Source organism: Mixophyes fleayi, chromosome 11, assembly GCF_038048845.1.
Source record: "Mixophyes fleayi isolate aMixFle1 chromosome 11, aMixFle1.hap1, whole genome shotgun sequence".
NCBI lineage: Eukaryota > Metazoa > Chordata > Amphibia > Anura > Limnodynastidae > Mixophyes > Mixophyes fleayi.
The window spans coordinates 8,050,511-8,063,331 of record NC_134412.1 but is presented as its reverse complement, the minus strand read 5'-3'; the positions used below and the strand labels follow the sequence as shown (position 1 = coordinate 8,063,331).

At 38.4% G+C, this 12,821-nt stretch overlaps 1 protein-coding gene across 6 annotated transcripts in view; it reads right to left on the bottom strand.

Moving 5' to 3' along the window:
* LOC142107202 (alpha-tectorin-like) overlaps positions 1 to 12,821 on the bottom strand; it is a 386,573-nt gene that overhangs the window by 14,609 nt on the left and 359,143 nt on the right. The gene's annotated exons all lie outside the window — the stretch shown is intronic.

Here is a 12,821-nt window from a genome sequence, read left to right as displayed (position 1 = left end):
TGAGGTATATTATCAGATATAAGTACTTCCTGTAAATAATAGGCAATATTATTTTAATATTTAATATAGTGTAATAATGTTTGAAGAGTACTCCAATAAGTTATAGTGCTGTTATATGTGCATCAAGCATTAAGGAATTCAAGGCTTATCTGTAAATGGAGGTACTAGGGACTTATATACTGTGATATCCTGATACCCGAAAATATTAAGCAGAAAACACCCAAACAATATAGTATTTTGAGTTCAATAATGGCAATCTATTCAATAAGTTGTAGTTGTGCATACCACATAGAAAGGAATAAACAATGTACACAATGTTATTGTTTCAGTTCTTTACGTCTTCCTTAGACCTATTTGTTTCACAACGTTTTTTGTTTCGCAGACAGTTAAGTCAAATGTAAATAAAGTAATTAAATTACCTATATGACACACCCATCAGTTTGACAGGAACCGCAAATCACTGTGTTATTTTTAACGTCTGCTCAGATTGGCAATGGTGGATTGGCTTCTCCCACTTCCAACTTTCCGACACAATGAGTCAGCTAAACTAAAATCCTTAGGTGTTAACATTCTAGTGCTCTGATTGGATGATTGGATTCAGATTATTCTAGCTCCTCCCACTTCATGTATGAGCTAGACCAGTGATGGCTAACCTGTGACACTCCAGGTGTTGTGAAACTACAAGTCCCAGCATGCTATGCCAGCTACCAGCTAGTTATCTACTGGCTAAGCATGCTGGGGCTTGTAGTTTCACAAATACCTGGAGTGTCACAGGTTCGCCATCACTGAGCTAGACCCCGATTTGTGCTAAAGCATAGATCTTTCTGTATTTCATATTTTCCAAATGTTCATTTTACACTGTAACAAGCAAAAATACTCTGTCATTCCACCTTTATAGAGCAAATCCACAGGAAATACATTGCTGGTAATGGAGACAAGAGATATCTTCCCCTGACTGGGTAAAACACAGAACTGTGGAAGGGCTGACCAGCGGGAGCTGGACCTACAACTAACCACAACCTTGGGTGTGACTAGATCAGTGGTCAGTAACTAACATCTAAAAAGTCTGCAAACTATTATATATAAATAAATTACTAACATTTATGGGGTTGATAACTTTGCTTCCCGGTATTTGATGCATTGCGAAAAGTTGACGTGTGTCTTTTTAAGGGCAAACAATTTGAGGTCAAACAAGCATTTTCTACTCCAGCAAAGCAAGAACCATACATTAGTAGTAAGATAACTCAGTTTGGCCCCTAGTTAGTGTATCTGGAAACAACACCATTATCTAGACACAAAACTGAGGACATACTCACCTAGCAGCAATAGCTGCATGAATGAATGATTGCTCAAGGAAGTCATTTTTGTGTGATCTGCAAGAAACAAGCATGTATGTAACAAGAACTATATTATATTACAGGTATTATAAATGGCATGACTTGTTAGATAGGACTCACTCATATGACTAACATGACTTTATGAAACACTCTACTGAGATGCTGAGAGAAGAAAGCAGATCACAATGAAACAGATTTTGGGAGTTCCTTTTGGTTACATTCTCAGATCAGCAATTCTGACCAATAGACAAAAGTGAGACCATCTGCCTCTCAGAGTGTGTGCCATGTGGAGCTCTACTTGTAGTGTAAATCTATGATCCTTTAGTGCATAGCTGAGAATTCCTTTGTTCCCAATTATGGCATAGTACATGCAAGCAGGGGCTTTACTATTTTATATGATGATCTGTCCATTGGGGACTCCAAAGCAGTGTATAGCAGTTTTTTCCTTTAACCTATAAACATGTTACATATATGGAAGGTTGCACAGTTATAAAAGTGATAAGGTTGAAAATGATAATACATATAGAATATTCTCTATTTAGATAATTAACACTTTGGGAATAATGTATGCAAAACTAAAGTCATGAAATGTAATAGAATAAGAAATGAAATCCTGTTCGCCCTTGTTTTCCCATTTCCTGTATCCCCTTTTTGTTTCCTCGTGTGAGTATAAACTAATCTACTTTTCAAAGAAAAACCAGAGATCCAAAATAGCAAGAAAGAAGTAGTGATGATCAAAATATCAAGATAAAAGATATAACAAATTTGATTCACAAAAACCACCAACTTGTGTTAAATTCACGCATTTTATATAACAATATCAATTTGTTGTCATCAAATGAGGTACATAAGGACAATTCAAATCAAGTATCACAATGCACAAAAAAAGACTAAAGCGTAAAGTAAAACAAATAAAAAGAAAAAGTAAAAATGTTGACAATATTTTTATTTTTACTTTATATTTTAGTTATTTTTACAACTCTTTGCTATTGCTTGGTACCAACATTATGGTTTTATTAAAAGGCATTGATCCACCTGTCTCTACCTAAAACATCAGTCCACTGCTGCCAAACCATCTGGAGATACCCAATACTTTATTTAACTGAGGACGTATCTCATTTGGATACTAGGACAATTAATGAAACTTACTTCTGGAAGACAAAAGACTGTTTGCAAGTGTACCTTTTACTCTTTATTTTTTTAATAGATTATTTAAATTTTCTTTATGTACCTGTTTTGATGACATGTTTATTTTTTGTTACATAAAGTGAGTGAAATTAACAAAACTTAGTGGTTTTTGCGATGAAAATTTGTTCTATATTTTTTCTTGATATACTGATCATCACTTATTTTTATTGTTATTTTGAACTAGTGAATTAAATTGAACTAATGAAATGAGAAAGCATTGCACATTTGGACAAAAGAAACTCTTTGCAAGGCAAGAGAAAAAGCATAAATCAATGTTCCTGACACTTGCCAATGTATGTATTACATATGTACTTAATGAAGCATACCTGAGTGATAAAAAAAACATTGTTTTATTGAAATTATTATTTTGAAGACAGATATACCAAGATACAGTAACATATGTTACATGTTAACAAACTATTTACTGTACACCTGTAAAATATCTGTAAATTTTACAAAATGCATTTTTAAAATACTGTAAAAGTAGCTCCCACTTCCTCTTTGAGAAAATTCAAATAAGCAAAATAATTAAATATACCTAATGTTGTGTCTCTTCTTTCTCAGATGAAGTCTGCTGTGATTTGCCCAGTGTACAACTGTGTTTTTATATTAAGGTATTATAATAATTTATTGATTTATTATAATATTTATATTGTTAAGCAATACACAATTTCATTGCCATTACAGTCCAGTGACTCGTGATACATAAGTTTTGTCTTGGTCACAGATCGTTAACTATATTTCTACCAAAAATAATTCTTAGGTACATTTATTCTTTGCGCAAACATAGGTCAGACTGCTTTGTACCTAAACAAAGTTTTGTTTGTGTTTTATTGGCTTAATCTGTGCCAGTGAAGGCACAAGTGATTTTGGCACCTAAGGCGAAGACATCAAACTGCATTGATGTCATTACAAAGAATTGTAGCTGCCAACATTAATAAAACCTAAAACATTGGAAAAAAACTACACTAAAAGCCGCCAGGGCCATTGTAGTTCTCCCCTCAAACAGATGAGGCTCCCACATGTGAAAAGCAAGCCTATAACCACCCATTCCTATTTGGCCAATGAGGAAAAGGCTTGAGGTCAATGTTAAATTGAACCTATTTCAGTGTCAGATGGAGCTATCTCTGACATGAGCAGAGAGAGATACAAATAGGAAGCAAAAAAAAGAGTAAAGTGAAAGATTAATACATAAGAGAGAGAGAGTATTGAAACAGTAGAAAACAAGAGGTTATATGTGGAGCGGCAGAGGGATAAAATAGATAAAAGTAGAAGGATAGATATGAGGAACTTAAGAAAAATGGAGAAAGAGCATGAGATACACTAAGAGGGAATAATGGGAACCTGTCATGAGCTGCGGCGGCCGTGGGCAGCGCAGAAACTCGCTCCAGTCTCCTCCTGGCGTCCCGGCCATCTCCATGACGTCACTTCCGGTAATCAGCCAGGGCAACGGCTGGACGCCAAATTGACAAATCTTGCTCCCTGGCAACACAGGGCAGTCGGGCGCGCGCGCGCCACCAAGCCTGCGGGCTAATTAAACAGAGCATTAATTAATTATCACTGTCTGGGGTGATTACAGGGCAAAAGCTCTGATTGACTACCTCTAGTATTCAAGCCTCCTTGCCGGTTATAGCGTGGATTCTGTCTGTTGCTGACCTACTCCTGTCCTGTTCCTGTTTGTCCCAGTGTTCCTGTGGATTCTCTGCCTGTTTACTATTGGACCTCCCGTTGTGACCCTATTGCTTGTTTCTGGATTCTGCTCTCGTGCTGGTGACCCTGACCCTTTGGTGTGTTATTTGACTATTCTACTTGCCTGTGACCCCTGACCTCGGCTTACGTCTGACCATCCGTTACCATCTATACAACCTCCTCCAACCCCTGTCACTGTGGTGTTATTAATGAACTTACACTACATTAAAAGTAAAGTCCTGGGGGCATCAGAGTACCTGTGAGCACATAAAACTCTACGAGAAAGGCGGCTGCTATAGGCGAAGACCTCTTCCATCAGTTCTGTAAGTTCATTGTCAGAACGGCAGCCTAACAGAACCATTAGAGAAAAGTAATTTAGAGATGCTAAAGGAGGTAAAAGCATTCAAAGGGAGGGAATTGATAAAGAATATCAAGAAAGATAGTAGAAAACAGTCATACAATGGGGATATTTAAGGGAGTAAACTCCATTTATGAGGGTAGAAAGGGTAAGAATATGAAAAGATAAGAGTATAGAATGGATAGAAGCAGAATATTATGTTTTGTTGAGTTCACCTGCTAGGAGTGAGGGCCTTATAAAGGTTACTGATATAGAATTGTTTGAATATTTAGTCTGGATTACAAAATGGAGTCCAGCAGCAATTATTGTAACTTTATGCTGTAGCTTTAATGAAATTAAGTTTTGTAAGAAATTAAAATGTTTAGAACTTTTATGCTTCATAGAATGTATCCTTTTTCCAAAACTGTACTGTCTCATACTAGGGATTGTATAGAAGCATTGATGAGAGAAACACTGTCTCCAAACTACAGAGACAAGGCCTCATATTTTAACACATTGTGGTTAAGGGGCACATTCTTTGAGTAGAAGTGCATGCCAAGCTTAGTGCCACTCTGCGTAGGGTGCCAAGATTATTGCTTATAAAACTTATGAACAAATATATTGTTGTTACCCTACTTATCTGTCTTAGGCCAGATTGGTCCATGCACACGAGAGTTAATAAATTGACTCTATTTAAAAATATCAAGTTTTAAGACTCCTTTGGAACAGCTTTGTCACTACATACAGTTGTGGGCTCTTTATCTTAAATGACTTGACATTTAGCAAAATCCTGATTGCAGTAAGTGAAAGAAGATGTGCAGTTGTCAGTGTAGATGGTGTACTGCCACCTGTTGTCTGTAGCTGGTATTACGATGGATCCTCACACCATGATTGCAGTCTTATCCAAGGAAACAAGGCTGTATGCAGCCTTCTGCTGTGCTGTTCGTATTATCACAATTGCTATAGCTGATATATTGTATATAGTGTTGGGTGGGCAGTAAACATTACTGAATAAAGCAACTATCATTTAATGCAGTAGCGGAAGGAACATACAAATATTCTATTTTTTACACATCAATATGAAGAAGAAACAATATTAAATTGTTTATGAGCTGTTCCACAACAGATTTAAGAATGAGATGAACAAGACTTCAAAATACCAATAACTAAATAGTTTAGTAATGTGGAAGTGTTAGGGAAGAGAAATGGGCCGAGGGCTAGAGGGACTTCAGTCTGGACAGATTTCTTATATTAACGTTGTTGGAACTCACAAGTAGTTAACAAATATGACCACATGATACTGTTGTAAGTCATGTATTATTAAGTGTGTTATAGTCTGTAGTCTATTGTATGATATAGCTTACCCTATTTCTAAGGCAAACAATATTCAGAAACATTAATATCAAATGATTTTTTATGACCAAAACAAGAGCATACAGAAATCAGCTGAGGTTTACAGTACGTTCATCAATATTAACAAAAAAAGAATAATCACTTATTCAGAATTCCCAACAAAACAAATTTTCACAATTCTATTTTATCTTTATGGCTGAAAAAAAAATCGGTGAAAAGTCAAATTAATTGCTAAGTCATCAAATGTAACACTTGAGGTATTATCTATTTGCACACTTTAAAGGCTTCTGTTTTACATAACGCTAGTTCCAACAATCTTTGAATGAAACATAAGCTTTACTGAGACAAATTAAGAATATGGGAAATGATGCAGAGTTGTTTGCAAAATAGTCATTTATGCTGCGAAAAAATTGCACATTGTCACCCATGTGTAGAGCTGATCTGATGATTTGTCAGTGTATGTGGCTGGTTTGCACATTGTCATCATCATCATCAGTGTGTGTCTGCACCTGACCTCTAGCAGATACAAAAGACGTGCTTGCTAAGAGGAGTATTTGTGTGTTTCTGCATGAGCCGCTTAGCGTGACCATGTTCTTACTTTACTCAAACTACATCCAACCACATCTTTATCATCCAGTCCTCTTATTCAGTCATAAGGAGATACAAGTGTCAGATATGCGTATGTCTGCATTGGTGCATATGCGACAAAACTATTTGTGAATATGTGCAGTGCACATGTACACTACGCAGACTGTCATAAGTTTAACTTAGCATCAGGCTAAGGTGAACTATGTACTGAGAAAGAAACGACACGTTCATGTATTGATATAGATGGATAGATATCCTTAACACCTCCATCCAAGTTATAGCGCCGTTATAAGAAGACAATTAAAATTTACTTTCCTTGCTTTATAAGTCCAAAAAATCTCACCCTAATTGTTTGTCTTTAGATAAAAAAAAAATAGTGTAACATCAAATTCTAAATAAAGTAAATGCATTTGTAACCTGTAAATGTGTAAATTGTAAAAAAAAAAATTGCTCTTGTTTCCTACATTTAATTTCCAGTTGAGTTGCATTTTATACAACAGACAGATGTAGCAGGAATTCTAACAGTTATACAAGTAATATTGTCCATTCTGCAATTTTTAGACTACATGATACTTTTTGATTTTTACAAATCTTCAGTTAACATAAGGAAATTACAGCCTTAATATTGTCCATTGTACAGCTGCAAGTTTCATATAATATTTAACATTGCTGTCACATTTCATTTTCACATTGCAAATAGGAGTATTGTAATTATTACTGTACCTGTTGGATGAGTTTTCAATGTTTATTCACCTGTCTCTTGGCCTTTTATATTGGCTTTTTTTTTAGGTTGGTAGATTCTGAATTGTCTTGGAACAATGATAGTTCATATAAATACGAAATTAATCATAAGCTCTGTTGTAACTGTTAGGTGTGTTTGGAAAATCTCTTTTATTGTAGCATGTCGGGTCTATCTACAGAAAATCTAAAGGGTGCAGGTCAGCATTGAATGTGAATGTGAAATCTGTTGCTGGCCCTATATTTGTCCAAGGGCAACAAATGACCAAAGAAAATCACTACTGTAAGGTTTTGGTAAATAATGTAAGGACGAAAAGTTTGAGTGATACAATTTGTCCAAGTGAAAAAAGTTGTTGTAAAAATTAGATGATCAGGTAGGAAAATCAGCATCTAATGCCCCTATTTCTGCTTCTTCTCACAAATTATCCTTAAAAGTCTTCTAATCTGGACAGTCTGAGTGCCAACAGTATGGGCAAAATGGGCAATCTACCCGCCCTTCATCTTTTCTCCTGGATTTTCGCCTATTTCTCAGATATCTATTTAAAAATCTTTAAAATATAGATGGAAGTACTACAACCCTTGGGGTCTGTGGCAGCATCCAAAATCCCTTTTCCCCCCTTCTAGGGAGTGCTAATCTGACGTTATCTTTGTTTCTGATCCCAAAGATCCCAAAGATCCTGTAACTTATGTGGAAGTGAATCAGTATAGCAGAACCCCCCGCCCCCCCCCCCCCCCCCCCCCCCGTTTGGGAGCAAAAAAAAAAATTACATAGTGTTTACCATTCTATTAATAGATGTAAATGTGCTTAATTAGGATAATGCTCAGTTAGTGTTAGTGAATCATGAATGATCATTAAGGACACTCAATTCAGCTTGAGCTCCCAGTGAAAGCATCATATGAATGAAAAAATGAATACATGTATTGAGTAGTAAGCAAATAGTGAATACTCTAAATTGTATGGTGAAATGTGCTCACATTAGGTGTAAAGGCTTTGCATAAATAAATCGGAACCTCGTTGTCTCCTTATTTCAGGGCTGTGTTAGATCTCATTCATTACCAAAGTCAGAAAGAGGGAAAAAAGAAGACGTGACTGTATCCTACTAAAATATATACGGAAATTGTGATATACCACACAAAACTGTTTCATATTTGTTTCTAGAATAAAGTCGGTGAAATTGTCAGATATTTTGCATATGATTGTTTGATTGAAAGATTAAAAAATCATATCCTTAAAGATTCAAATGTTCTCCTAATTAGAACCAACATTTCTAATATACAGTGTTCACTATGTTCTTTTTTCCCTCTTTCTCACTTTACCAGAAATCACTTAACGATAGAACTTTACTGAAAGGCTAATTAGGGATGTAACTAATGGAATAAGATTCATTTCTTGCATTCTATAAATGTTTTTAAAATAAACCAGCTGAGAGATTACAGATTTGTCTAATTCTGGGGCCAGAGTGCTTAGCATTGCTGGCTCACAGCACTAGTACCATGAGTTTGATTCCCAACCTTATCTGTGTGGAGTTTGTATGTGTGGTTGGTCAATTGGCTGACTAAAATGGACCTTAGTGTGCGTTAGGGAGTTTAGACTGTAAGCCGCAATAGGGCAGGGACTGAAGTGAATGACTAATATTTTGTGTACAGAATAATTGGTGGCACTTTATAAATTAATTATAATAAATTAATGAAAACTTTTAAAAATAACTTTTGCCATGTGTAGGTTTAGCGTATGTCGTTACACATATATTAACCTCTAAATGCCTGAAAAGAGCATTTGCATTTTGAGACGGAGGCTGCAGTTATTATATCAGAAACAGATGCTATTAAGCAGAAGGTGGACATACACAGGTGTATGGCCAAATATTGAGGATCACGTTGTTCTGTGCCTGGGTCAAATGATTGTATCTGATGACTGCATACACTGGTCTCCATCAGAATGCTGTTACTATTCATCTCAGCCAACATCTATTAGTTTCCATTTCCATGTTTATGGGGATAGTTCCTGATACAGTGAGATTTGCAGCAAACTAGCTTTCATATTGCATAATAATGTTACGAGCCGCGGCGGTGCTCAGCCGCCGCGACCCTCTCACCTGCATCCCAGCAGTCGCTATGACGACCGGGACGTCACTTCCGGGCCTCGTCCTGGCCGTTGCCTAGGCAACGATCGGGACGCTGTAGTAGATAGCGTCGCGTCCCGGCTTTAGGTGCATCCGGACATGTGCGAAAATCATCAGGTGGCAGCTATTCCTGCAGCCCTTAGGGCTGATTACACGCCTGCCCTCATTGGCCAGTGTCTGTTTATTAGGCAGGGAGGGCTTAGCCTCCCTGCCGGTTTTAGTTCCAGTCTTTCTGTGTCTAGCCTACTCCTGAGCTATTGTCTTTGGTGAACCTTTGGATTGATTACCTGTGTATGACCTATTGCCTGTCCCTGGATTCTGAGCCTTTGCCTGTGACCTTGACATATTGCCTGTCCCCTGATTCTGAACCATTGCCTGTGACCTTGACATATTGCCTGTACCCGGACTCTGAACCATTGGCTGTGATCCTGATCCATTGCCTGTCCCCGGATTCTGAACAGTTGCCTGTGATCCTGATCCATTCCCTGCCCCCGGATTCTGAACCGTTGCCTGTAACCCTGAACGTGCTGATACCGGACATCTCCTCCGGTGCTCCGTCCAGTCTGCAGATCACTGGCCTCCCTCTGTTCCGTGTGTTACTTTCTGTACCTGTGTGCAGCTGTGTGAGTATAAACTTATACTACTCTGAGTTTAAGACCTGGGGGCATCTGAGTACCTGTGAGCATAACCAGTCTCTACGGGAAAGGTGGCAGCTAAAGGTGAAGACCTCTGCTACTAGTTCTATACGTTTTTGCCGCACTGGTTGTCATAACAAATAAGCAATAACAATTATAATGGGATGGATATAATTAGAGGCCTTCTTTATTTATAAAAAAATAAATAGGTGTTTGCTAAAGTTATGAGGGAAGGACGATGTCTACTTACCATATTGATCCCACAGCTCCAATTTACTGTGTGTTCAAGATTATAAACTGTAATCCATGATACACATAATAACCAAGCTAATGAAAAAATAATTCACACTGGGTGAGTTGGTCGCATATGCCTCAAAAAGTAACCTTTAAAAAGCCATATGCAAAAATAGTGTACTTATGCACATAAAGGGAGAGAGACGCATTTCCATTTTTTGTTTTAATGTAAATATTTTGATTTTCATATAAATGCAAGGATTACTGCAAAGAATGTTAGAAATCAAAGGCAGCTCAAACCCTAATACACCTTAAGACCTAACTAAACTTAGACTAAAATAAAGTCACAACACCAACATTTGTTGGCAAATTATTAGGTTAATTTCAAGATAAATGGTGGCAGAGAAGGCAAATTGTGAGTGAGCACAACCAATATCAATAACCAAACATTATATGGCCAACCGGCACTAACCACTGGTCCCAGGACCAAAGTCCTTTGCAATTGCCCGGTGCTAAATCTGGCGTTAGTGTGGCTACGTCTCCTCTGTACTCACAATGATGTGCCTGCACAAGGCAGGTCAAGTGATCCCCCCTACAAAGGGAACAAGATCTAAAGTACTTCGAAGAGGGCAGTGACCTGCGGCCAATCAGCGGAAGCACCGTATGAATTGATCGCCGACTCACAAATGCTTTCCTGCCAAACTATGAATGCTCTGTATAGAAGGGAAAAGGGAATTGGTTAACATAGAAAAACGCACATTACAATTAAATTACGGGAGGGAGGGATTTTCAGCAGAGACAGAGGTCCCAGCATGCTCTGGGAGACCAGGGTCGCCATCAGGGGGGTACGGCCAGTACTGTTGTGAGGGGCCCGGACAGACTAGGGGGCCCGGACAGACCTCTCCACCTGTCCGGGCTCCCTGGACTGTCCGGGCTCCTAAGTCTGACTGACCGTTCTGCCCCTTCTTACCGCGATGCTGATGCTCCGCTTCCGAGGCACTGATTGGCTTGGAGCGCGGTGCGGTAATGTCAACACTGCGCTCAGCGCTCCCACTGTATCAGTGACCAGGAGTTGCAGCATAACAGAGGAGAAGGTAAGTTTATTAGGTGTTCATTTGATAGGAGAGTAGTGGGGGGGGAGGTTACATTAACTGTGGGGGTGGGGACATTAATTGCGATTGGGGGGAGAGGAGGGGGACATTAACTGCGATTGGGGGGAGAGGAGGGGGACATTAACTGTGATTGGGGGGGACATTTTCTTTAGGGGAGGGGAACTTTGACTGTGATGAGGGATAGTGGGCGTATGTATGGCGAAGAGGGAGGGGGCCCATGTATGGACAGGGGGGCCCTGCCAGATTAATTTGTACTGGGCCCCACAGTTTATGATGGCGGCCCTGTGGGGGACGTTATATAATATCTCTGGAAACACTCCCATGGAATTCCTATTGGCTGGGATCTGCAGAGTACATAATACAGAATGGGAAAATAATTGAGTCTGTATCCAGGCATTTGATCTGTACTGTATATATACGTGTGTATAAAAATGTGACTTTCAGTGTTAAATTATCCCAAGTTGATCAAAAAGATCTCAATAATGTTTAAATCTTTACCTATCCATTTAAACAATAAAGAACATCACTTGAATAGACAAGAAAGGTAACACTTTAATTACAGTTTCACTGCTTTTAGCATTGGCTAACACAGTACAAGACTCTGCTGTTACCATGACATATAACATTTTATATTTTTTAAGTTTTTGAAGTTAGGCAATCTCTCAGTTTAATACACTTTCGTTCAAACATGTTCCCAATACTAACATAACCTTTATTACACACACAGCGTGACATGCACGGGAATTCTTCTTTCGTTGTCTCTCCGCTACAGGTCGGTTCTGGCTTTCTCAGACACGGCTCAAAGTGCATGTTTTTAGGACAAGAAACTTTGCAGGCAGAGGGTAGGACACAGACGTTTGATTTCTCAGAAGTACGAACGTAGTATTTATTTTTGCAGTCACATCCAAATCTGCACGGAAGAATGCAAACCTCAGAGGTGCTGTTTAAATTATCACAACTGCCAAAGCATATGCGCTGACATGTATATTCCATGCCAAGTGGACAGGTTTCTGTAAATGATACATAAAAGAATGAATGGTAAATTAAATGTATTTTACAACTTATATCACAACTTCCTGGTTAGGTGGCAAGACATAATATAGAGGATGAGGCAACTTAATTTGCATCGATCGCATGTTGTCATATCAATCACAAAACTGACATAATATTTTGTAATTTTATTATAATGTCCTTCTATCTACTCTTTAATACACAGCACAAACCTCGCAACATTTGGGTAGGACGGCCTTGGTACAGTGAGCGTAGCCACATCATTTTGAATTGTGACCACACAGGTGGCATGTCTTCTGCTTTTGAAGCACTAGGTAGTCCAATTCTCTCCTGCCCTAAATAGTGCTAAGGACCAATCAGGGCAGAGCCCTGCAAGTGCTCCCAGGTTTGGTATAATAAATTACTGGCACTGCTGCTAATGAAAAAGCAGAGTGCCCAGCTACGTTACCCTAATCAGCCATAATTGGCTGAACTAA